The 23,493-nt window shown below is 42.8% G+C and overlaps 1 protein-coding gene across 1 annotated transcript in view; it reads right to left on the reverse strand.

Annotated features, from left to right (window-relative positions):
* NOTCH2 (notch receptor 2) overlaps positions 1-11,831 on the reverse strand; it is a 189,870-nt gene extending 178,039 nt beyond the window's left edge. Inside the window, exon 1 of the mRNA XM_050749316.1 lies at positions 11,579-11,831. The gene's annotated coding sequence lies outside the window, so the exon portion shown is untranslated. The remainder of the gene's footprint in view (positions 1-11,578) is intronic.
* Between the last annotated feature and the right edge of the window lie 11,662 nt (positions 11,832-23,493).

Consider the following 23,493-nt stretch of genomic DNA (forward strand, 5'->3'; position numbering starts at 1 on the left):
TGCCTCTAGCTCTTTGAGGAATTGCCACACTGTCTTCCACAGTGGTTGAACTAATTTACTCTCCCACCAACAGCGTAAAAGCATTCCTTTTTCTCCACAACCTCGCCAGCATCTGTTGTTTTTTGACTTTTTAGTAATAGCCATACTGACTGGCATGAGATGGTATCTCATTGTGGTTTTGATTTGCATTTCTCTAATGATCAGTGATGTTGAGCTTTTTATCATATGTTTTTGGTCACATGTTTGACTTCTTTTGAGAAGTGTCTGTTCATGTCCTTTGCCCATCTTTTAATGGGGTAGTTTTTTCTTGTAAATTTGTTTAAGTTCCTTGTAAACTCTGAATATTAGACCTTTGTCAGATGAATAGATTGCAAAAATTTTCTTTCATTCTGTAAATTGTCTGTTCACTCTGATGATAGTTTCATTTGCTGTGCAGAAGCTCATTAGTTTAATTAGATCCCATTTGTCAATTTTTGCTTTTATTGCAATTGCTTTTTCCTTTTTGGCCATGAAGGCCTTTTTTGTTGTTTTTTCTTTTTTGCTCGCCCATTGAAACCTATATTGGTCATGCTAGCTTATGTTTTTCCTGTAAATAGACCTTAGACTATGTGGAGACAGGAGAAGGAAGAGCTCTGGGACTACTCTTTGGTACATCATTTTCCTTTAGAGATAAATACTTCTTATTGTGCTTTCCTTTTCATGTTTTTCTTTTACTTCTCCTTAACCCATCCCATTTCATGCAAATGAAGATTACAATTAATATGAAAGACTCTCAAATTTTTCTCAAGTTCTTGCCAGAGGTATTCCAACCACTTCAATTTTACCAGCCCTAATTAGGTGAAGCTATTTAGCATAAATCATAGTTGCAATTCAACCTCAGGCTTATGAACTGGCTGGGACTAAAAAAGAGAAGGAGCCTTTTGTCTCTGATTCACTGGCTCAACTCTGGCGCTGGCTTATGTTGGACTGCCTCCAGCCCCCAATGACTATGTCTGCAGCCTTATATTACAGTTCTTTCAGAACCTTTTTTTCAATCCATATCCTTTCTTTGATTTTTAACACTACAAACTCTTTCTTCTGTGTGAATAAACTCTTTTTCTATGGCTCTCATGACTCTACATTGGATTTCTTTGTTGTCTCATTCTCCTCTCTCTCCTCCTTAACCAAGGGCCTCATCCTAGACCTTCTTCTCTCGCCCTCACATGCTCTCAGATGCTCTCATCCTCTCCTATGGAATCAGTTATTACCTAGAGAGACTCATGCCCTCAACTCTCCTGAGTGTGAGACACATAATTTCAACTGCTTTCTCAACATTTTCATTTAAGTATCTCATAAGCATCACAAACTCAACTCAATGTTATTTTTCTGCATTCCATATCAGGACAACGCCATCTGCTTAAACATTCAAGATAAACACTTGGGATCATTTTTGACTCCTCATTTCCCTTCATTCCCCCACCTTCAACTGGTTGCGACTCACCATTCCACCACTGCTGTGTTTATTTCTCCAGTCATTCTCATTTTCTCCATCTCCACTGCCTTGCCTCAGGCCCTTATTAGTTTTCACCTGGACCATTCTCAGTTCTCTGAACCCTCGGACCAGCAACGCCCCACGCAGACTCTGAGTTGCAGTCCCACTCCTCCCTGGAGCTACCTCTCCTCGTCACTGCATTGTCCTTGCTCTCTGACAGGCACATCCAATCATCCTTACTCTTGAATACTGACCTTCAAAACTCTTCTTTCTCTAACTCTTTGTAATAGAATCAAAACTCCTTTCTCAGCATGAATTGCCAGGCCTTTTCACACACAGCCCCTGACTAGCTCGTAGCCTCTTCTTCTAGTTTAACAATAACAACAACAGCAAACCACCACATCCCACAGTCCATCCTCTCAGGTATCCTCAAATTTCCCAAACCTGCCAACCTTTCTACCACTTCTCAGGCCCCTGTACCTTTGAGCATTCTATTCTGGTGACCAGCTATGAACCAACCCCTGTCCTTCCCTGATGTTCCTCTATTTGGTATACATGCTTCAGCTTCCAAGGAAACTCTTCCAAGCACAGTTCACTGCTCCTTCTGTTGCATTCCCATAGCATGATGTAAGGGCCTCTATGGACGGTTCATTCAAAGGAGTTCGTCTGAGCCAGGCACTGAGCTAGATTCTAGGGGTACAAAGGTAAAGATGGCCCTTACAAAGATGGCTCTTAAGGGGTTTATCTTCAATTAGTAGAGAAAGACATAAGTGTAAATGGCAAGTACGTTTATGTATTTTAAAACAATCGGCTGGGCATGGTGGCTCATGCCTGTAATCCCAGCACTTTGGGAGGCCGAGGCGAGTGGATCACGAGGTTGGAGATTGAGACCATCCTGGATAACATGGTGAAACCCCTTCTCTACTAAAAATACAAAAAAATTAGCTGGGCGTGGTGGTGGGCGCCTGTAGTCCCAGCTACTTGGGAGGCTGAGGCAGGAGAATGGCGTGAACCCGGGAAGTGGAGCTTGCAGTTAGCCAAGATCACACCACTGCACTCCAGCCTGGGCGACAGAGCAAGATGTCATAAAACAAAATTAAATTAAATTAAATTAAATTAAATTAAAATAGTTACAAAGCACTATAGGTGCTGTAGGAGAAATATGGGCAGGACAAATAAACGAAGAAAGGAGTGGTTAATTCTCCCTGTGGGGTTGGAGGTGGAAGGAGAGAAACCTAAGGAAATCTATTACAAGAGAGATAACCCTCCTAGAGGGTAATGAGAGGAGGTCATTCCAGGCAGAGAACAGCATAGCAAAGACCTGGCAGGATGAAAGAGCCTGATATATTTAGGGAAAAGCAATTGGTTCTGTATGGCTAGATCCTGAGCATGAGCATAGACCCAGTTAGACAGGAGGCTGGAGAACAAGGGGAAAGCTTTACCTTATAGGCAGCAAGGAGCCACTGCAGGGTTTTACACAAGGATAGATACATTACAATTTGCATTTTCAGAAAGATCATTCTAGCAACAGTGTACAGAGTACAATAAAATATTGAAGGGTCGTCTACATGTAAGTAACTACATGTGTACTTACTGGATTTGATGTCAAGTATTGTGGCTCTCTAATTTCTATCCTCCCAGCGCCTAATACATTTTTTCATCAAACAATAAGAGAGAGGATCTTCAGCCTGACCAACATGATGAAATCCCGTCTCTACTAAAAATACAAAAAAATTAGCTGGCCGTGGTGGCAGTATTCCTGTAGTCCCAGCCACTGAGGAAGCTGAGGCGAGAGAATTGCTTGAACCCAGGAGGCAGAGACTGCAGTGAGCCAAGATTGCGCCACTATACTCCAGCCTGGGCAACAGAGTGAGACTCTGTCTCAAAAGAGAGAGAGAGAGAGAGGATCCATGATGTTGGTGCTGGAACACAGGGGAATGTAGCTCTAGGCCAGGCTGTGCCAGCTTGGTGAAGCATTGGCAAGTCACTCTGTGCTTTTGTTTCTTCATCTATAAAATGGTGGCCTACACGAGATCATCTTTCAGTTCTCTTTTGCTCTAACGTTCTGTAATTGTATAAGGGAGGTTCCTTTTTCTTTCTTTTTTTTTTTTTTTTGTTTGCAGTCAATATTTGGTAATGCAAATAAAAGTTTACAGAGGTGGATGTCAAGAGGTAAGTGCACTGGGAAGCACAGGTCGGCCAAAAGGTTACATGAGCCATTTCCTGAAGAGTGGGCAATGACTCTGGTTCAATTATTCACACGGTAAAAGGATGCATTTCTCCTGTTGTGGGAGTACAGAATTGTCTCCTCAAACATTGACTCCTTTTTAAAGGAAGTAAACAGAACTTGGACTAGTCTTCTTCTTATTATAAGCCTTTAAGTTTTCAAATACATTTTGAAAACATTAGAAGCCTGAGAGATACCCAGCAGTTTTGTCCACCTTAAGTTAGTTCTCTATTTATTAATTCAGCACAGTACACAGAGCTCTACCAGGTTCTCCATGTCCCTTTCATAACTTTTGCCTATCTTCGACTTAGTAAAATATGCTGTGACATTTCTGCTTCATCAGCTGGCCTGATCACCAGAATTTAAAATTGAAGATCTCCAGCAACAGAGCCAATATCTATTGACCACCTCCACAAAAAAACACAGGTTTATTTTAGCCTCCATGCTATTCGATCTTTATCTTGATGATGCTATAGCCCTCAACTTTCTTGATGAAAATCTCTTTTTGCTGATATAATATTACTATCTTTTACCCAGAAATTTGTTTTCTTAAAGAACAAGTTTTCTCAATGTACTTCATTACCATGAACTGTCTGCATTGATATTGAAATGGAAATATTTAAATTTAATTTGTTAGAGATTTTGTGTTCAACTTTGAAAATTTAATGATGTATTAACCTTTTCCTAAGAAATACTATTTACTGTCTAGTATCAAGCTCAATGATATCAATCTAATTTTGTAATATAATATCTATATTCATAAAACCAAAGAAAATTCTCACTTTGACCACATTTTCTTAATAAGCTATGTCCCTGGGTTTCTTTTTACAGTAAAACATAGCTGCTAAATTTATACCAGGGCATAACTTTCCAGAGTGACTTGTAAACCAGCCACAGTAATTTCAAGATATTTCAACTGAATTTAACCTCCTCTAAAATGTTTAGAGGAGGAAAAGAGACTGTTTATTATTATAATTTGGAGAACAGAAAGAGAAAGATAGTGGTGACCCCACCCACCTCTTATTCTCTCACAGACGTTGTCATGCTCCAGGTGGGGTGGATGATGATGCCAGTAATCCCCTGGGCTTTGACTTAGCTGAGCGTGGACTCAGTTCTCAGTTGCTTGGCTTGTTCTTGAAGAGTAAGCTGACAGGGTAGATTTGGTTCTCAGCATATCATCTAAACATCTAAACAAGATGTGTAGGGTGTAGTTCCACCTCCAGTGAGGGGCTCAGCCTTCTTACAGAGCACTTTTCTCCACTCTCAGCCTCCTGTGCTTGAGAAACAGCAGCAACTGGGCCTGGCTGGGCAAGCTCTCTGAGGCTGCTATACAAAAAGCACGTATTCTAATAGACTCATTAACCCCCAAACGTATTCAGAGCATCTAATTTTCATGTGTTGAACTACACATGAAATATATTTGGGGATATAAGATTAATATTTCTTAGGAATCAAGAGTCTCCTTGCTAGTTAACTTTAACACAATAGAAAGTTGTTTTTTTTTTTTTTTTTAGAGACGGAGTCTTGCTCTGTTGCCAGACTGGAGTGCAGTGCCCGGATCTGGGGTCACTGCAACCTCTGCCTCCTGGGTTCAAGTGATTCTCCTGCCTCAACCTCCCAAGTAGCTGGGACTACAGGCGCCCGCCACCATGCCCAGCTCATTTTTTTTTTTGTATATTTCATAGAGACGGGGTTTCACCGGGTTGGCCAGGATGGGCTCGATCTCCTGACCTCGTGATCTGCCCACCTTGGCCTCCCAAAGTGCTGGGATAGCAAATTTTAAGCCAAACACACTATCTGAGATTTACAAAAAGCATAATTTTAGCTCCTCTTTTGTTTCATGAAGTCTAAATAATATTCTCTAGAAGAATTCCCAATATGCAGGCTGATATTTACTGTTGCTTTCTTTATCTTCAAAGAGAGATGATGCCAAAAAAAATTGTTTGTAAATATCATGCAAGAAATAATAATGGAAAAGAGAAATGTTGTCACTCCAAACAATTTTTCCCCATCCCACAGAAGTTGGAGAAAATAGCATGAAAAAAGTCACTGAAAGGCTAAAATATCACAAATTAATAAATAATAAGTCTGAGTGCTTTCCCATTCACTTATTTTGCCTGTTCCCCTCCCCGCCGCCCCCGCAAAGTATCAATTGTGAAAAGCTAACCTCATATCAAGCCTGGGAGAAAGAAGAGGGAATTGTGTACTGACTTAAGAAAAGTGGCAGATAAAAATAAAACATGCCTTTTGTTACGTAGGAAGATTTTAATGTATATAAATAAATTTTATGCTTTTATTGAACATTAATTACATTGGTATACCTTGTTGCTTTTGCATACTGACAACTGATACCTGTTAAAAACAAGTTCTTGAGTGAATGGCCCTCCACCATTTATTCTCACAGAAGTAGCTCTACTTCACTTATTTTGGTTCTCAAAAGGCTACTATCCAAACAACTACCTCTTGTGAAAAAGAGAGCAGAAGAAGATGAATTGTTTTTAAAACTAAGCTTGTCACTTTTAGAAACAAACTTAACAAATTTCAGTGTGTAGTAGGTAATCATTCAATAAATGAGTGCCAAACATGTAAACAGGTCTAAATGTTGTCATGATAAACCATTTACTTGGAAGATGCATATGGAGATAACTAAGTCTGTAGTTAGCATGAAACATGTTAAGAAAGATTAACATAAATGACAAGTGAGGCCTCCAGAGTCAGATGGTCTGAGTGTGAATCTTACTGTCATTCACTAGCTGTGAGATCTTGGGCAATATATGTGCCTCAATTTCCTCATCTGTAAAATGGAAACAATAATTCATAGAGTTTTGTAAGATTTGGATGAATTAATACCTGTACAATGATTAGAAAAGTAAAAGTACCTGACATACAGTAAGCACTTAATAAATGTTAAGATTTAATTACATGGATTGATTCTGCTTTAAAATTCTTTGTAGCAATGAAATGCCCTAAATTTTTCATGGGGTATGGGACTGAGACTGAAATAATACAAACTACAGTTCCGGAAACTTTTTAAAGTGGCTCCTAAAATTACCTTGTCAGCCAGGCACAGTGGCTCACGCCTATAATCCCAGCACTTTGGGAGGCTGAGGCAGGTGGATCACCTTAGGTCAGGAGTTCGAGACCAGCCTGACCAATATGGTGAAACCCCATCTCTAGTAAAAATACAAAAATTAGCTGGGCATGGTGGTGGGCACCTGTAGTCCCAGCTACTCGGGAGGCTGAGACAGGAGAATTGCTTGAACCCAGGAAGCAGAGATTGCAGTGAGCCAAGATTGCACCACTGCACTCCAGCCTGGGGGCCAGAATGAGACCCCCCCCTTAAAAAAATAAAATAAAATAAAATAAAAGTATCTGTCTTCTGGAATACTTATAATTTACATTAAAGCAGACATTGAAATATTTTCAGCCAGAACCTATACCTGTAACCATATAGCCAAAATTACATTTGTTTAAAAGTGAATTTTCATTTTTGCTCCTCCCCTTTTTCATTCTCCTGTTCCCCCCTCCACCTTTTCTACTGGTGTAACATTTTTTTCAATTAATATAATTTTGACTTCCAGTTATAGTAAAGACACTTGACTGGATACCATACAAGAGGCAACTATACATAACTATATAGTTATATGCTATATATAACTATATATGTGTGTGTGTGTATGTGTTTGCATGTGCATGTATGTATATATTCTAGATTAAATAGGCTATAGAAATCTTAGTATTACATACAGCATTGTTACTAGGGAAAACACATTCCACAATGGCAAATAATTGCATGTTCATTTTTATTCTTCTCAGTAAGACAAGGGCCTGGGGTTACTGATTAGACCAGCTTTGTCTTTAATACCCTTCTAGTAATGAAGAGGAATACTCTTGCCTGAGAGAACAGGGTGGTCTTTCAGGCCTACTTAAGCTGGGTGAGATGGAGCACACACCCCAACCAGGAGGTGTGGAGGTTCACTGCCAGGACGCCCTTATGAGTTAGGTGGTTTACCAAGTGTCATGTCTTAAAGGGTTATGAGTGGGATCATCTCTCCAGATTAGCTGCTGCACTGACTGACCTTAAATCACTCTTGCCATGATTTAAGATCCTTATACTCCACTGTGGCTTCCCCACTGTGATTTATGGTTTGCCAGTATAAAGTAGTAATCCGAAGTAGTAACAGATCATGTCCTTTCCCCTATTTGCAGCCACTCCTATGGAGTGACTTGAAATACACTTATTTTAGGTGATTGTCAAGCCCAGCAATACAGACACACTAATGCTTTTAGGATTGAAAATCAAAAGCCCTCCCCTGCAAAATGTCCTAACTGTGTATCCAGGAATTACTTAAAACATAAAATAATTAATTTGTTTATCAAATATAAACACCACCAGGTTCAAGATAGAAAATAAACACAGATTTCAGGTAAATTATAAGTATTGTATCAGCCAGGGCCTGCTGTCCCCAACCTGACCTCATTGCCCAAGCTGACGTCTGCCTCTTGCAGATGGCCTTGCCCAATCCCCGTGCCAGTGAGAACCATACTTTGTTCCAATCCAATTCTTTCTCCAGAAGAGAGAAGAGAAATCAGGAAATAGTTTATTATTTCAATTCCCAGCACCTAGCCCAATGTCTGGCACAGTGCCTAGAATATGAAAAGCATTCAGTAAATATTGATTGAATTAACAAATATGCTGTCACCAGGCTGACCCCCCACCGCCTGCCTCATCATAGCCAGTATCCAGAGTGACCTGGGATGGATTTAGCCTCCTGAGTCTTCCCATATGCATTAATCTTCTGTTTCCCTATCTGCCCCTCACATGTGTGGCTGACTATCCTCCCTGGCCCTTCTGATCTGGATAGTCATCTGCCCTGGTTCTCCCTCTAAAACCCCTCGGAGTACTACAGTGGAGTCTGCAACACCAGTTAATGGGCCGGGGGTGAGAAGTGCCAAGGGAGCCAGACCTTCTTACTTAGGTCCTATAATTCTTTTTTTTTTTTTTTTTTGAGATGGAGTCTCACTCTGTCACCCCAGGCTGGAGTGAAGTGGCATCCAATCTCAGCTCACTGCAACCTCTGCCTCCCAGGTTCAAGTGATTCTCCTGGCTCAGCCTCCCGAGTAGCTGGGACTACAGGCACATGCCACCACACCCGGCTAATGTTTGTATTTTTTATAGATACAATTTTGTATTATTTACAGAGACGGGGTTTCATCATATTGGTCAGGCTGGTCTTGAACTGCCGACCTTAGGTGATCCACCCACCTTGGCCTCCTAAGGCATTGGAATTACAGGCATGAGCCACTGCGCTTGGCCCCTATAATTCTTTTTCCCTAAGCCAAGGTCTTTTTCAAGGGTCTCTTATGTTGCCTAGGAACCGGATCACTAACAACTCTGAGTCCTAATATTGGCAATCCCTGCTTCCCAAAGCTGTGCACTGCTCCCTGGTCTGTTCTTTGAATACTATTGCCAGAATAGTATCGTCTCCATATTATGACTCAAGTTTTACTCTTTTTGTCATAAGGCATTTTACTCTCATGTGTTGTGCAGTTATAATCCAAGTATGAAATCCAATTAACATAATTTTATCATAGATGTGTTAGAAGCTACAAGGACTTGGTCTGTTTCTTTCTTAGTTTTCAGTTAGCCAATCTTTCCTGAAAGAAATTGAAGCCACCCTCCTCTTAGAAAAAAATCCTTCTTTCATTTTATTTTCATGGGCTGCTTCTAATAGTACATTGAATTCTGCCTTCCATATTTCTAATCAGCCTTCACAGTTTCTTCGTTTTCTATCCCTTTCTCTCTGTTCCTATTTCTGCCATATCAACTAAGGCTTTCCTTAGATCTTGCTTTACCTATAGCAATGCTGCCTACTTGGTCTTCTTACTTACTACACCGGTTTATATTGGCTCTGGTCCTTATTATCTACGGGAGCTGAGGCAGGTTGCTTTCACTCTAATCCTCGGTTTCCTCATCTGTAAAATGGTCATATTAGAGTATGGACCTTGTAAGGGTGGTATAAATGTAAGCAAATATCTTTGGTTCTCCTGGGCTATACATCCAAATGTGATCATGTTAATTAAAAATCTTAACAGTTCTCATCCTTCCCCAAATATTTATGAGAAACTCATGAAATGGATTAACTCAATAAATACTGAGCACTCTGTGTGAGTCAGTGATGTGGGCTCTGGGGGCACAACGATAAACAGACAGGCCTGGACACTGCTTTCTTGGCATTTGCGTTCTAGGGTAGGAAAAACGATGATTAAAAAAGAAGAAACAGAAACCAAAATTACAAAACACGAGATGATGATAAGTGCCATGGAAAGAAAGTTGAGGTAGGCAGAGGGTGAGGAGGCACAGGGGTTGTTCAGTTTTTTTATAGGGTTGTCAGGGAGGGCCTCATTGAGTAGGTGTTTTTGTACAAAGACATTTGGGTGTCATCAGTGGACAGATCTTACCTGTGTTCTTAAGCCAGTGCCGTCATCATGTGTATTGTTATAGTTAGCTTAGCCAGACACCAAGATGCTGGCACTGACAGTGCCACTGTGGGCTAGAAGTCCACAAACTGTGTCAGTGTGGAGCCCTGCACAGCTACCCTAGCCAATAATGCTTTTGAAAAACAGGAAGTAAGAGAATTGATTTTTTCAGCATTAATGCTCAAGATAAAGTGTTATTACTGAATTAACTGAAATCAACTACTATTTCCTTAATGCAACTTGGATAAAAACCTTTCTCTGCAATCACAGCTGGCACTGTGGTGCTGGTTTTATGGGAAATTGAGGGCTGTGATAGCCCCTGTGATGTCTGTCAGCATCCTCTTTCAAAGTGGGAAAAGAAAAGCTCTCTTCCTTAATATTACACTGAGTTACCATTTACTGGGTGATAGGACCTAGAGCATCAAAGAGTTTCATGGCTCCATGACTCAGAGGCCCTTCTTTGTTTTCTTTTGGGAAGACACATGCAAGGAAGCTGGGTTAGGCCCTTCCCTGTGACAGCCAGACTTACCGTGACCTTCCAGGTCTAAAGCCCAGTCTCACCATTACAAACTCCTTCCTCAACCAACTGTGCTCTCTTCAGGGGCCCCACCATTCCTGCCAGCACTGCCTACCTCTGGAACTCTCTCCAGATATGCCCATGAATGCTGAAAACCCTACTGAGGCAAATATTTCCATTTTGCCCCCAGCAAACTTCTCAGGCCCCTTATAAATCAATGGATGCCAATCATTGCTTAAAGGGAAGAGACATTGTCTTATTCTGCATCACAACCATATCTGTCTGAATTCTGACCCAGCTGGGACATTGTATTGCACAAGAAATAGAAAAATAATTCATGAAGTTCCTGGCATACTTCTTCTGTTTAGTAGGTATTCAAAAAGTGGTAACTATTGTAATTATTTAGGTAGTAGTTTAATGGGCAATTGTAAACATATTGTTTACAATTTTTGTTTTTTCAAAATGTTTCACAAAATCATATGTTATATAATAAGAAGCAAATTCTTTCAAAACACACACATACACACACACACACACACACCAAACTCTTGACACATAGCTGTTTTCTTCCCCTCCTTTTCATCTAAACTTCTCAGAAAAGTGTCTTGCACTCACTATTTCCACTTCCTCAACTTGCTTCTATCTAGCTTCTGCCCCGATCATTCCTCTAAAAATTGCTCTCCCTGAAGCCACCAGCTGCTTCTGAATGTTCTTCCCTCGGGAGTATGTTGGTGGGTCCGGGAAGGGAAGGCACCCTCAGGTAAATAATAACCCAGAATAGAGTGGATCGAGTAGAAGGGAGAGGACAAGGATACAAGAGGTGAGGCAATGTCATCCAAGTTGAAAGAATGGCGCAGAACCAAAGTTGGATCCAAACACTCACCTTCTCCAAGAGCCAGGCATTCCAGTTAGAAGTCTGTTCACCTGAGCAGAAGAGAGAGTCCAGAACAAGCCAATTCCAAACACGTAATAAACCGAAAAACCAAAGTAGTCCCAGAAGGAAGAGTGCAAGGAGTTGGAAGGCCAAGAGGAATTCCAAATTCAGCAACTTACCAGCTGCACTTGGCTGGGCTTTCCTGGGAATATGTGATGAAATGTACAGACCTACAATGTTATCTCTTTCAGAAATGAGAGATGGGCTCCCAGGGCACTCCTGTACTGGATATGTCAACACAGTGCCTGCCACACCCAACTTCCTCTTTGAGATGAAAGTGCCCCACCCACAGCCCCCTGCTTTGAAAAGCAGAGGTAGGTTGTTCTTTACCCAGGGATGGCTCCTGATTGGACCAGTGATTGGTTCTTGACATTAGGGGCTGCCTTTCCAAAAACCAGGGCTTGAATGGAAAAGATAAGTTTCCTCAATCAGATTCTCTGCTTCTGGGATTTGAATTGGGAAACATGGATAGAAAGAAGCAGTTAGCCATGGGAGTTGAAGCTGAAAGGATGGCATACAATGGAGCGGGGTCATGGAGGATTATAGCAAACCAAAACTATGAGGAAGCAGAACAATGTGATAAGAAGGCAGAATTTATGAATAAGCAGCAATTCTGAGGTAGAGAAAATACATGAAAAGTAAACAGAATTTGTTAGTTGGAATAAGACAGCAAGAAACAAACCTGCAGAGTCGTAAGAAATGAGAAGTGGTGCACCATTGTCATTAAGATCCTATCAACTGGCTCAACTAAAAGCCAGTTTCAGACCACCCAGGTTTACTAAGATTCCTGTGCTCTTCATCGGATCTACCCCAGTTTTCTGGGTTTCCATGCTGGTATTTCTTGGGCTCCTACTATGAGCTAGGCACAATTCTAGGTGTTTGGGATCTATGGGTGAATGAAACAGGAACACACTTAAACCCCTCATAACGTGCAGCAGGGTCTCTGTTTCAAAAGGCCAAGTTAAAATAACTGCTCTTGCCTTCACCATTTCCCATGGTCCAGCTGGTGTCATTATGGTGTCATTATGAGTCTACACCCGCTTTGGCATGCAGTTCATATATATCACCCTGCACTGCTAGGGTGGGTAACTGGAGAATCAGGAAAAGAGGAAAAAAAAAAAAAAAAACAGAAGTTGGGAGATGGGGCATGAAGGAAGTCAGATGATGTATGATAATGGCAGCGAAGTGGCTGAATGCCCAGGCTTTAGATTAACTTGGGTTCAGATTTTGGCTCTATTACTTATTCATTGTGTGACTTTTTTGGCAGGTCAGTTTTCTAGGCTGTGAACTAGAGATAAAATGGCATTCTCCTCAATGCATTTTTTGAGAATTAAGTGAGAAAATACATGCAGAGCATTTAGCGTAGTACTTGGCCCATAGTAAATGCTTGATAAATGGTAACTATTTTTGCTGATGATATTGTTATCAGCAATCCTCTTGTTTTCCCATTAGCTGGGTAGAATGAATGGGCTGGGGGGAATTAGATGGCATCCTATACTCAAACCTCTCTGAAGGCTGCTGTCAGCCATAACATGGTAGGCTCATTCAAGCTCCTTCTAGTTGGTACATTCCTTCCCGGGTACTGTCTAACTGAAGGAGTATCAATAATACCAAGAAGAGGGCCGGGCGTGGTGGCTCACGCCTGTAATCCCAACACTTTGGGAGGCCGAGGCAGGTGGATCACGAGGTCAGGAGATCAAGACCATCCTGGCTAGCACAGTGAAACTCCGTCTCTACTAAAAATACAAAAAATTAGCCAGGCGTGGTGGCAGGCGCCTGTAGTCCCAGCTACTCAGGAGGCTGAGGCAGGAGAATGGCGTGAACCCGGGAGGCGGAGCTTGCAGTGAGCCGAGATCACGCCACTGCACTCCAGCCCGGGCCAAAGTGCAAGACTCTATCTCAAAAATAAATAAAATAATAATAATAATAATAATAATAATAATAATACCAAGAAGAGGTGTAAAAAAAAAACAGTAAGGATAAAAACTGTTGTATGCAAAAAAGCAGTTCTGGAGGGCAGGAAATAATAATTCATGAAAGCAAAGTGTGCAGCAGTGATATTAGCCAGAGCAGTCAGTTGTGTGAGGGAGGCAAAAAAGCACATGTGTTTCTATTATTATTATTATTTTTTTTTTGAGACGGAGTCTCGCTCTGTCGCCCAGACTGGAGTGCAGTGGCGTGATCTCCACTCACTGCAAGCTCCGCCTTCCCGGGTTCCCGCCATTCTCCTGCCTCAGCCTCCCGAGTAGCTGGGACTACAGGCGCCCGCCACCGCGCCTGGCTAATTTTTGTATTTTTAGTAGAGACGGGGTTTCACCGTGTTAGTCAGGATGGTCTCGATCTCCTGACCTCGTGATCCGCCCGTCTCGGCCTCCCAAAGTGCTGGGATTACAGGCGTGAGCCACCGCGCCCGGCCCACATGTGTTTCTTAAGCACTACTTTTGTCACCTGTCTAGGGGTGGTGGATATGTGGATGTAGACCTGATAGGCCCAAACTGAGGCATAGCTGAGGGCTGTGTTTGGACAGCAGTGCTTTAAGAGATCATGAAAGTAGAAGCCCTCTTTTACCCATCAGGGTATAAATGACTGGCGTGAGTGGAGGAGCAACACAGGGAGGGAAGAGGGCAGAGTCAGGGAAGAGGTCAAGAGGGGTAGGCAGACCTCTCAGTGACTTGGGAGGCTGAGGTGGGAGGATCACCTGAGTCCATGAGTTTGAGTTCAGCCTGGGCAACATAGCAAGACCCTATCTCTAAAACAATCAATTAATCAATCCAGGAAGCATTGGCAGACAACAAATAGAAGTCCCAAAACTAGAGTTTCAGATGTGAGTGTGGATCAGAAAGAGTCACTGCTGCTCTTGAGGAATCCTGAGTTATCTTTGCTTTGGGTCCAGATGCTTTTGTGGTAGTGTACCAGACCATGTCACCTCAGGGAGGGCTAGTGGCTGCGCTGAGGCTGCATTCTGGCCTTGCTAGCAGGGATGAGTACTACCTTACTCCTATAAAGACCTTCGAGGCATTTAACATCAATCCAAATTGCCCCCAAGAGGCCTTGTGTCAGGATTAAGACCATGCATAAATGTCTGAAATACATCATTTGAGCAGAATAATTGTGAAATACTCAAGCCATGGTCTTCCAGAGCGAGTCTCTCTGTTACCCCTTGTACTCAGGCTTTCAAGATAGAGCATCTCTCTGGTCTGTGATTCTGAGTGCTGGGCACACAGCTGATGGAGCACCCAAGCACAGATAAGGTGAGCTGCCCTGCATAGCATGAGCTGAGCTTTCAGGCTATGGCAGACTGAAGTCCCTATCGTACATTGGACTCTCTAGGGCTTGAAAATATGCTTGACCTCAGTCCTTTCCCCTTTCCAAGCAGGGATAATGAAGTGTGGCATAAAGCTTCTCTGGGTCAGGGTTGCCCACTCCACACTGTTGGCAGCACCAGTCTCAACAGTGTGATGCTGAACCAAGCTAGGTTGCAGCTGTGTAGAGCTGGCATGCAGGAGCAGAGGACACACTGTGCCGCTGAGTTGCTTGCATTCATTTTTATTTCTTAGTAACTTTTTTACCTGTATGGCTTTATAGGAGCTACTTTATCACTCCATGTTTCCGTTTCCTCATCTGCAAAACAGCAATCATAATAATAGCATATACCTCATAGGGTCATCATGAGTATTAAATTAGTTAATACAGGCAAGCCCTTTCAACGGGGCCTGGCACATCGTCAGTGCTTGCTCGTGTTGTCCTGGAGCAGAGGTGCAGCGAGTCTTGACTTGCCAAACATAGTGTCAACCTCAGCACATCAGGCAAACTTCCTTCTCTATTTTAGGAGGTCATTACTAGTGCAGTTGCACAGAAAAAGACAAAATGGTGTTAGACATCTCTTGAAATGTCTAGGTAACCTCAGTGACAAGGGTGTCTCTCACTCCAGAATCACAGATAACTGGCTACACTAAACTTGGTTCAGAAATGTCACACATTTCTGTGCTATTTTGAAGGTGCTAATGTTTCAGGTAACTCAGAACTGCTGGGACTAGAGTATCATGTGACGCATAGCTGGTCAGGTTGTATGTGGATGTTTCAGGGTATATTAGGATGTTTTCCAAGAAGAGCAAAAAGCATCCCCTAGAAAGTCCTGCAGGACTTTCAAACTGTTGTATGCAAAAAAGCAGTTCTGGAGGGCAGGAAATAATAATTCGTGAAAGCAAAGTGTATAGCAGTGATATTAGCCAGAGCAGTCAGTTGTGTCAGGGAGGCAAAAAAGCACATGTGTTTCTTAAGCACTACTTTTGTCACCTGTCTAGGGGTGGTGGATATGTGGATTAGACCTGATAGGCCCAAACTGAGGCATAGCTGAGGGCTGCGGTTGGAAAGCAGTGCTTTGAGAGACCATGAAAGTAGAAGCCCTCATGCTGCTGCCAGAGGTCAAGAGGCATTGTGTTCTCTGTAAACTCTTTGTCATCCAAATGCAACAATGGAAGGCAGACAAGGTTCTAGGCACTCAGAAGATCTAATTTTATGGTCCTTCTGAGCTGGCCCAGGAGAATGAGGGAAGCAGACAGTATTAGGATCCCAGTAATCTTAGCAGAGGCCCAGTCATCTGCTTTTCTTCCTCACAAAGTGCTCCACTGCCTTATTGGGAGAGATAGGGCCCCAGTGGATTTCAAGGCCTATGAATTCCTACCAAGTCTTAAGTTATGGGTGCTGTGGTGGCCACAGGGATGCCAGATAAAATTCAGAACACCAGTTAAATTTGAATTTCCAATAAATGATGAATAATGTCTTGATATAAATATATCCCAAATATTGTGTAGCATATACTTATACCAAATATGTATTTGTTATCTGAAGTTCAAGTTTAACTGGGTATCCTGTATTTTCACCTTCTAAGTCTGGTAACCCTCACTGAGGGGTATAGTCAGGGAAGGCTGATGGATGGTGCAACCTCCAACTAAACAAAAATAATAGAAACGCTACAGGATTCTGGTGCCCTCACATCAGAGGTGACTCTCCTTGCAGGACTTTCGAGGGGATGCTTTTTGCTCTTCTCCATGATACTGGCTCATTCGGTTCAGCTCTCTGAGAGTGAGGCAGGTCTGGATACTTACCCACTCTAATGCTGTAGTTGGCTACTCTACAGATTTCAAGGACTCTTGCTGATCAGTCAGAGCTGTGAGAAAGTCCCAGTGGTGCCCACACAGTGTGGCCTTCCAGACTATAGCCAGGCCACTGTCCAGAAGACATGAGAAGTCCCATTTACATAAGTATCCTCTTGCCCCCAGATATAAGCCTTGTATCTCCATAAACTACTGGAGCTGGGACAAAAAATAACATGGCAACTGAGAAGGCTCACCTGAAGACAGAGAGCTTGCTCTGGTAACAGGCAGTGCAAGACTTGGCAAGTCTGACCAGCAACCTGTGATCTCAAAGGCAGCAGCCCTGTTGTCAGACATTTGCTACATCTACAGAACAGATACAGCAGCCTCCAGCTGAGACCACAACTCATTTCCCTTATGGAGGCTGAGTTTCAGAGAATCAGCTGGAGATACAGTCCTGTGGATTGAGGGCCAGTGCCCAACCTCACTGACTGTAGGTGGGAGTGGGTAGTAACCAAGAGTAAGGATGTGGTGTAAGGCTGGATTTCCTAAGTTGAGAGAACAGTCCAGAACCTCAGAGAAGTGTACATAGGTAGAGTCTGAAAGCCAGGTCACTAAGACTCAGAAACAAAGATCTACCCAGACAGGTAAAAAAGTCAAGGCAGTCGTGAGAAACAATGTTCAGAGAGTGAACCAGCAACAGGTTGATGTGTCCGAAGTCAGTGTGTGACTAGCCACCGTGTTTTTTTTATTATTATTATTCCTGGGTTGTGGGTGGGGAATAGGCTGGTTACAGATGCTTCCCTGAGGTTAGAGATGCTTTCAGGGAGCAGACCTAACTCTCACCACCAAGGAACATTTCTGAGGTCTGCTCTTCAACTACCCTGTCATCCCTGACTCTGTTAGACCCTCCCTTTCGTTGTCACTCTGCACACTTGGCTTCTGAGACTGTGTTCTTCAGGTCTCCCCCTAGCTGCTCCTTCTCTGTCTTCTTCAAGGACTCTTCTTCTTCCTGCTCCTTAAGTGTTCATATTCCTTAGGGTCCTGCCCTTGGCCCACTGCTCTTCTCTTTTCTTTCTATCTTTGGTTCCTGGATGTTCTCATTTGCCATCATAGGTCTAACTGAGACTACAACCGGCTAAAATGTCCATTGCACAGATTAAACACTTGCATCTTTTTTGCAACTTCCTAGCTGTGAGACCTAGGCCAAATTATATCATCTTTTAAGCTTCCCTCCTTTTTTTTGAGACGGAATCTCGCTCTGTCGCCCAGGCTGGAGTGCCGTGGCACAGTCTTGGCTCACTGCAAGCCCTGCCTTCTAGGTTCACACCATTCTCCTGCCTCAGCCTCCCAAGTAGCTGGGACTACTGGCGCCCGCCACCACGCCTGGCTAATTTTTTGTATTTTTAGTAGAGACGGGGTTTCACTGTGTTAGCCAGGATGGTCTCCATCTCCTGACCTTGTGATCCGCCCGCCTTGGCCTCCCAAAGTGCTGGGATTACAGATGTGAGCCACCATGCCTGGCCCTAAGCTTCCCTCTTTTAAACTCATCAGCCAAATGAGTATAAATAACATCTACTATATATATATATACCCAGCTTATATGGTTACATGAAAATTAAATAATAAAACATATGCAAATTGCATGAACATTCTTAGCACAGTGCCTGACACATAGTAAATACTCAATAAATGCAACCCTAATAGTGATTATTATTATTTACATGGTCTTACAACTCAGAGCTTTGTTTCCAGCTTAGTACTCTCTCAGGAGCCACACTCGTATATCCAGCTGTCCACTGTATATTTCTACACAGATGTTCCAAAGACATCTTATATTCGTTGCGTCAAAAATGAAACTTGTTTTGTCTCCTTCTAAACCTTCTTTTCTTCTCTCTTCTGTACCTCGCTTGTTGATGCTATCATTTATCAGTCACCCAACCTGGAATCTTAGAAATTATTTTTCATTTCTGTCTTTTCCTTGGCATTGCCACCCAATTCTACTCCTTATCAAATTAACCATTAGAATCTGACAATTTTACTTCTTTGACTTTTTCACTTTTTATTCGCTCCCCATTTCTTGATAAAAACATCTTTAAAAAGCAATGATTCAAGGCTAAGTCCCTGGCTCTTAGGAAGTTAGTGACTTTGATGGCAAAAACAGACTCTTATAGCAGATTATCGTATTGTTTAAAATATTTGCTGCCCCTGCCTATGGGGCCTATGGAAGGAATTTGGCCACGGACTTGCATTGGCCAATGGAATGCAAACATATGTGATATATGCTGAGCAGAAACTATAAGAGCCATCATGTGGTTTCATCTTTCTCATTTCCCTTGCTATGATGCAACCATATCCCAAATAGGGCCAGCTCCTTCAGTCTAGATTAAGAATGCAAAAGACATGAAGTAGATCAGTGGCCAATTTGTGGTGTATATGTAACATCAACAAATACAAATCTATTTTGTTATTAGGATATGGAGATTATCCATTACCGTATCACAACCCAGATAAAACTGACAGATACAACTCCTTTGAGGATTATAAACAGTCTTTGAAGCTAATGCATGATGATATGAAAATCAGTGAGTCTTGATGATGTGACACACAGTATTTTCTAACAAAGTAAGAAAGCTCAGTGTGCTGCCAGGCATCACAGATGCGCCACACATGCATCGGGTACCAAGGGTGTTCTGTTGGTCAAAGTTCTGTTTGACAAAATAAAACTTTTATCATTTTGAAAATGTCAGTAGCTATAGGAGTTTTCAAAAGGGGCCAACAAAATTAAACTTTAAAAATCTCTTTGGTGTGTACATAACACACAAAACAAGAGCTGACTGCACTGAAAGATACCAGGGATTCATAGAGTTGCATGCTGAAAGGAAATGGCATTGCTGTGAGTTTATTTATGACCTACTTCAACATGTTGGAAGAAATGTCAGCAATTTGGAGGTTGGTAACATAATTTAACAGCAAAACAGCTTCAATTTTCTAACTCTACCACAAGCCCCAAATCAGCCTGACCATTTCTAGGGCACACATCTGTTTTGCTTGGTAACAATAGCAGCAGCGACAATAAGTAATGACAAATGATCGCATATAAGGAACCATGTTAATGTATCACTAGATATTAAACAGGGCATTACTTTACTGGTATATGTGTCCAATTTGAATGAACAAATTGGTATATGTGTCAAATTTGGATCCATCAGGGCACTTCAAAACTTAACTAATCTTGACTCAACTCTAAATACTCAGTTTTAAAGTAGTTTCTAAACTTCAACATATTGACATTTTGGGCCAGATAATCCTTTTTTGAGGAACTCTTTCTGTGTAGGAAGTTTAGCAGTATCCCTGGCTTGACCCCTCAGATGCCAGTAGCACCCCACAGTTGTGACAACCAAAAATGTCTCCAGACATTGCCAAATGTCCCCTGGGTGACTTCGTGCTGTACAGCAATGAATCTAGTGGGAAGAAATTAGAAACCAGTACATACTACATAGAAAATATTTTTGAGTAGACAGGACTTTTGACTTATCTAATTAAGTTAGCCGATCACTTTGCTTGTAATTCATACCAACCCTTCCCCAATTCTTAGTAATAGCTACGGATTGAGTGCCGATTGTGGACAGTAAACATAATTTGCATACTCAATATAGCGTGGAGATTAAGCACTCCGCTCTGTAGCCTGGGTTGCAATCCTGGTTCTGCCATCTGCTTGCTGTATAACCTGGGGTATGTTTCTTTACCTCTCTTCCGTTGTTTCTTTAACTGTACAATGAAATAATGATAGCATGCATGAAATCACACAGACATGTTGTGAGAATTCAATGAACATAAGGTGCTTAGAACTGAGCTTAGAGTATGGATAACAGGGAATAGATGTTTGTTGGTATTCTTAAACCTTACAACCGTTCACGTTAGGCAGCATTATCTGCATTTCATACATGTGGAAGCAAATATTCAGGGAAATCGAGTCCCAAATACACAACTGCTAAATCATTTGGTTAACAAGAAGAGGAATCAGATTCAAACTCTAAAACTGCTGTGTTTCTCACAACACGGCAGGCTTGGGTGGAAAACAGGTTAAACCTGGGAGAAAGAGTCCTCTTTTAGGGATAAAAATTGGGATTGTTCAGTTGGTTTGGGGTGTTTGCATGGGGTAGCGCAAAGCCCCCGTGAACATGACTTTTACTACTAACTAGCTGTGTGAATTTGGCAAGCGTCTTGAACATCCTGGGGCTGTTTACTCATCTGCAAAATGGACACAAAAAACACCTGCTCTGCGATCTTCACGGGTGGTGGTCAGAGTCATGTGAAAAGATGCAGGCAGTAGAGCGCTGTAAAACTCTAAAGTGCTCAGCAAATATAAGGTAGGCCGGGTGCTGTGGCTCACACCTGCAATCCCAGCACTTTGTGAAGCCGAGGCAGGCAGATCACTTGAGGTTAGGAGTTCCAGATCAGCCAGGCCAACATGGTAAAACCCTATTTCCACTAAAAATAAAAAAATTAGCCAGACGTGGTGGTGCATGCCTGTAATCCCTACTCAGGAGGCTGAGGCAGGAGAATGGCTTGAACCCAGGAGGCAGAGGTTGCAGTGAGCAGAGTTTGCACCACTGCACTCCAGCCTGGGCGACAGAGTGAAACTCCATCTCAAAAAAAAAAAAAAAAAAAGTAAGGTGGCAATATAAGGCTGGGCTGTTGGGTAGTGATGTCTAAGATCTTTCAATCTCTTGGTCATGTCTTGTTTCTCCTGCAAAAGCATGTTTTTCTGGGGCCCCATGTTGCCATCCCGGCCTCAGGGGCAGCTGGCCTTGCTGGGGAGGCATCATGTGCAAGCAGGCAGGGATGAGGGCTTCTCCCCTGGTTCCAGGGTGGGCAGACTGGGAGGTAACCCCAACAGGGATGTGGCAGCTGCTGCTTATCTGTAGTTAGTCAACGGCCCAGACAGATGAGGTGTCCGTGGTGACCTTCCTGCCTCAGTGAGTGTGGGAACTCGGGGCTTCCCAGGGCGAAGGAGTGGGAACATAAACAAAATGGGTCCTGCCGGAGCTCGGGCATCACATCCTCCCTCGGCCCTGCCCGAACCTCGGAGGAGGCACCCAGGAGGTCATCCAGGCACCTCTGCCCAGGGCCGTGCAGGGGAGACGGCCAGGGCTCCAGGATCGGCCTCGGTCACTGTCAGCGCCCCGCATGATTCTCACTCCCCCAAAGGTGGGTGCTTCCTGCCAAAAGTCCCACCACCGGCACCCTTTGTTGTCAGAGGGCAGAGTCAGAAATATGTCATCCTGGTGGAAACTCTCCCTCCCTCTTACCTTGGCAGGTTTATCCCTGGATTCCGTGGACTGCTGCAGGGGTTCGTCTCCTGGAGAGAGCAGGGCCCCTGCATCTCTTTCTGACAAAAGATGGCAGACATAAACAAGAGGAAGTTTTAAAGAAAGAGAAATGGCTAATTCTCAGCAAACTTTCATATGTCTTCGGAAGGCTTGGCATCCACAGCTCCTTCAGGATGAACACCTGTGTCTGCTATGCTTTGCATCAAGTGACTTCTCCACGCCTTTCTTGTGTCTTTTTTCCTCAGCTCCTTTCCATTGCCTCCTTTATGTTTTCTCACTGCCTCGCTCTTCCCAATAGCACCACCCCGAGTGGTTCTAGGGCAAAATAGTAAAGCATTCTACGTTTGTTTTCATGACTTCCCACCCTTTTTTCAGTCTCATTCCTTTCCATCGTTATGGTGGCCAGCAGCTGCTCTGCACTTGAGAAACATGCCAGACACTGCTGCTAGGGAGACATCAGCCGGCAAGCAAGGGAAAGCTGCAGACTTCTCAGTGCTGACGTCCTAGCTGGGAAGACGAATATCGGACAACTATTCTCTAAGGGAGGCATTCAGAGTGCTGTGAGTGCCTGTCAGTAGATGCAGACAGGGGCTCGTGGAGAGCCTTCTGGAAGAAGAGATGTTTGGGTTGAGCCTGGAAGCGTGAGTGTTACTTGGGTGAAGTGTTGGGAAGAGAGGTGAAGACAGAGAAGAAGACAGGGGAGAAGGAACACATTCTATGTGAAGGTGCTGAGGGAAGATAGAACATTTGAGGAACCAAAAATGAATGGTACAGCTGCCTGTGGTACATAGCCTGGGCCTCACCCTCCCCCCTGAGCACTTGACAATGCACATAAGGTCCCTAAACACTTCTGCCTACTCACCCACCATAAAACCTGTCATGTCTGCTCTGCCTTTAAGGCTCTGTTTTTTCGCCTTCCATAATTGCAATCTCAACTGATAGTTTCCTAAGACAGATTTGGGGTCTGGAAACAGACTTTTAGCTGAATTCTACTACTTCACTGTGCGACCTTGAGGAAGTGACTTAGCTTCCCTGAACTAAGGTATGTCATCAGTAATATGGGCTAATAACTGTGCTAATAGTAGCATTTCATGATTGTTTACAGTGTCAGCTTCCAGTGCTAAGCACTTTTGCCTTTTATTGTATGATTCTCACAAACCTCATAAGGTAGGTAATGCTTTTATCCCTTCCTCCCTTCTCAAAGGATTCTTAGGAAGCCAGGTGTGACACTAATTATAGATGTACTTTGTAACCATTAAGGGTTAATGCAAAAAACGAAATATTAGCATGATGTTCAATAATATTACCATGATGTTCAACAAGTACATATTTAATGAATAACTGCATTTGTTGAATGCCATGACAGTTGTGGGCTGTAATTAAATGAGTCTCAAAATCTTTTTTTTTTTTTTTGAGACAGAGTCTCGCTCTG

This window comes from Macaca thibetana, chromosome 1, assembly GCF_024542745.1.
Source record: "Macaca thibetana thibetana isolate TM-01 chromosome 1, ASM2454274v1, whole genome shotgun sequence".
Lineage (NCBI taxonomy): Eukaryota > Metazoa > Chordata > Mammalia > Primates > Cercopithecidae > Macaca > Macaca thibetana.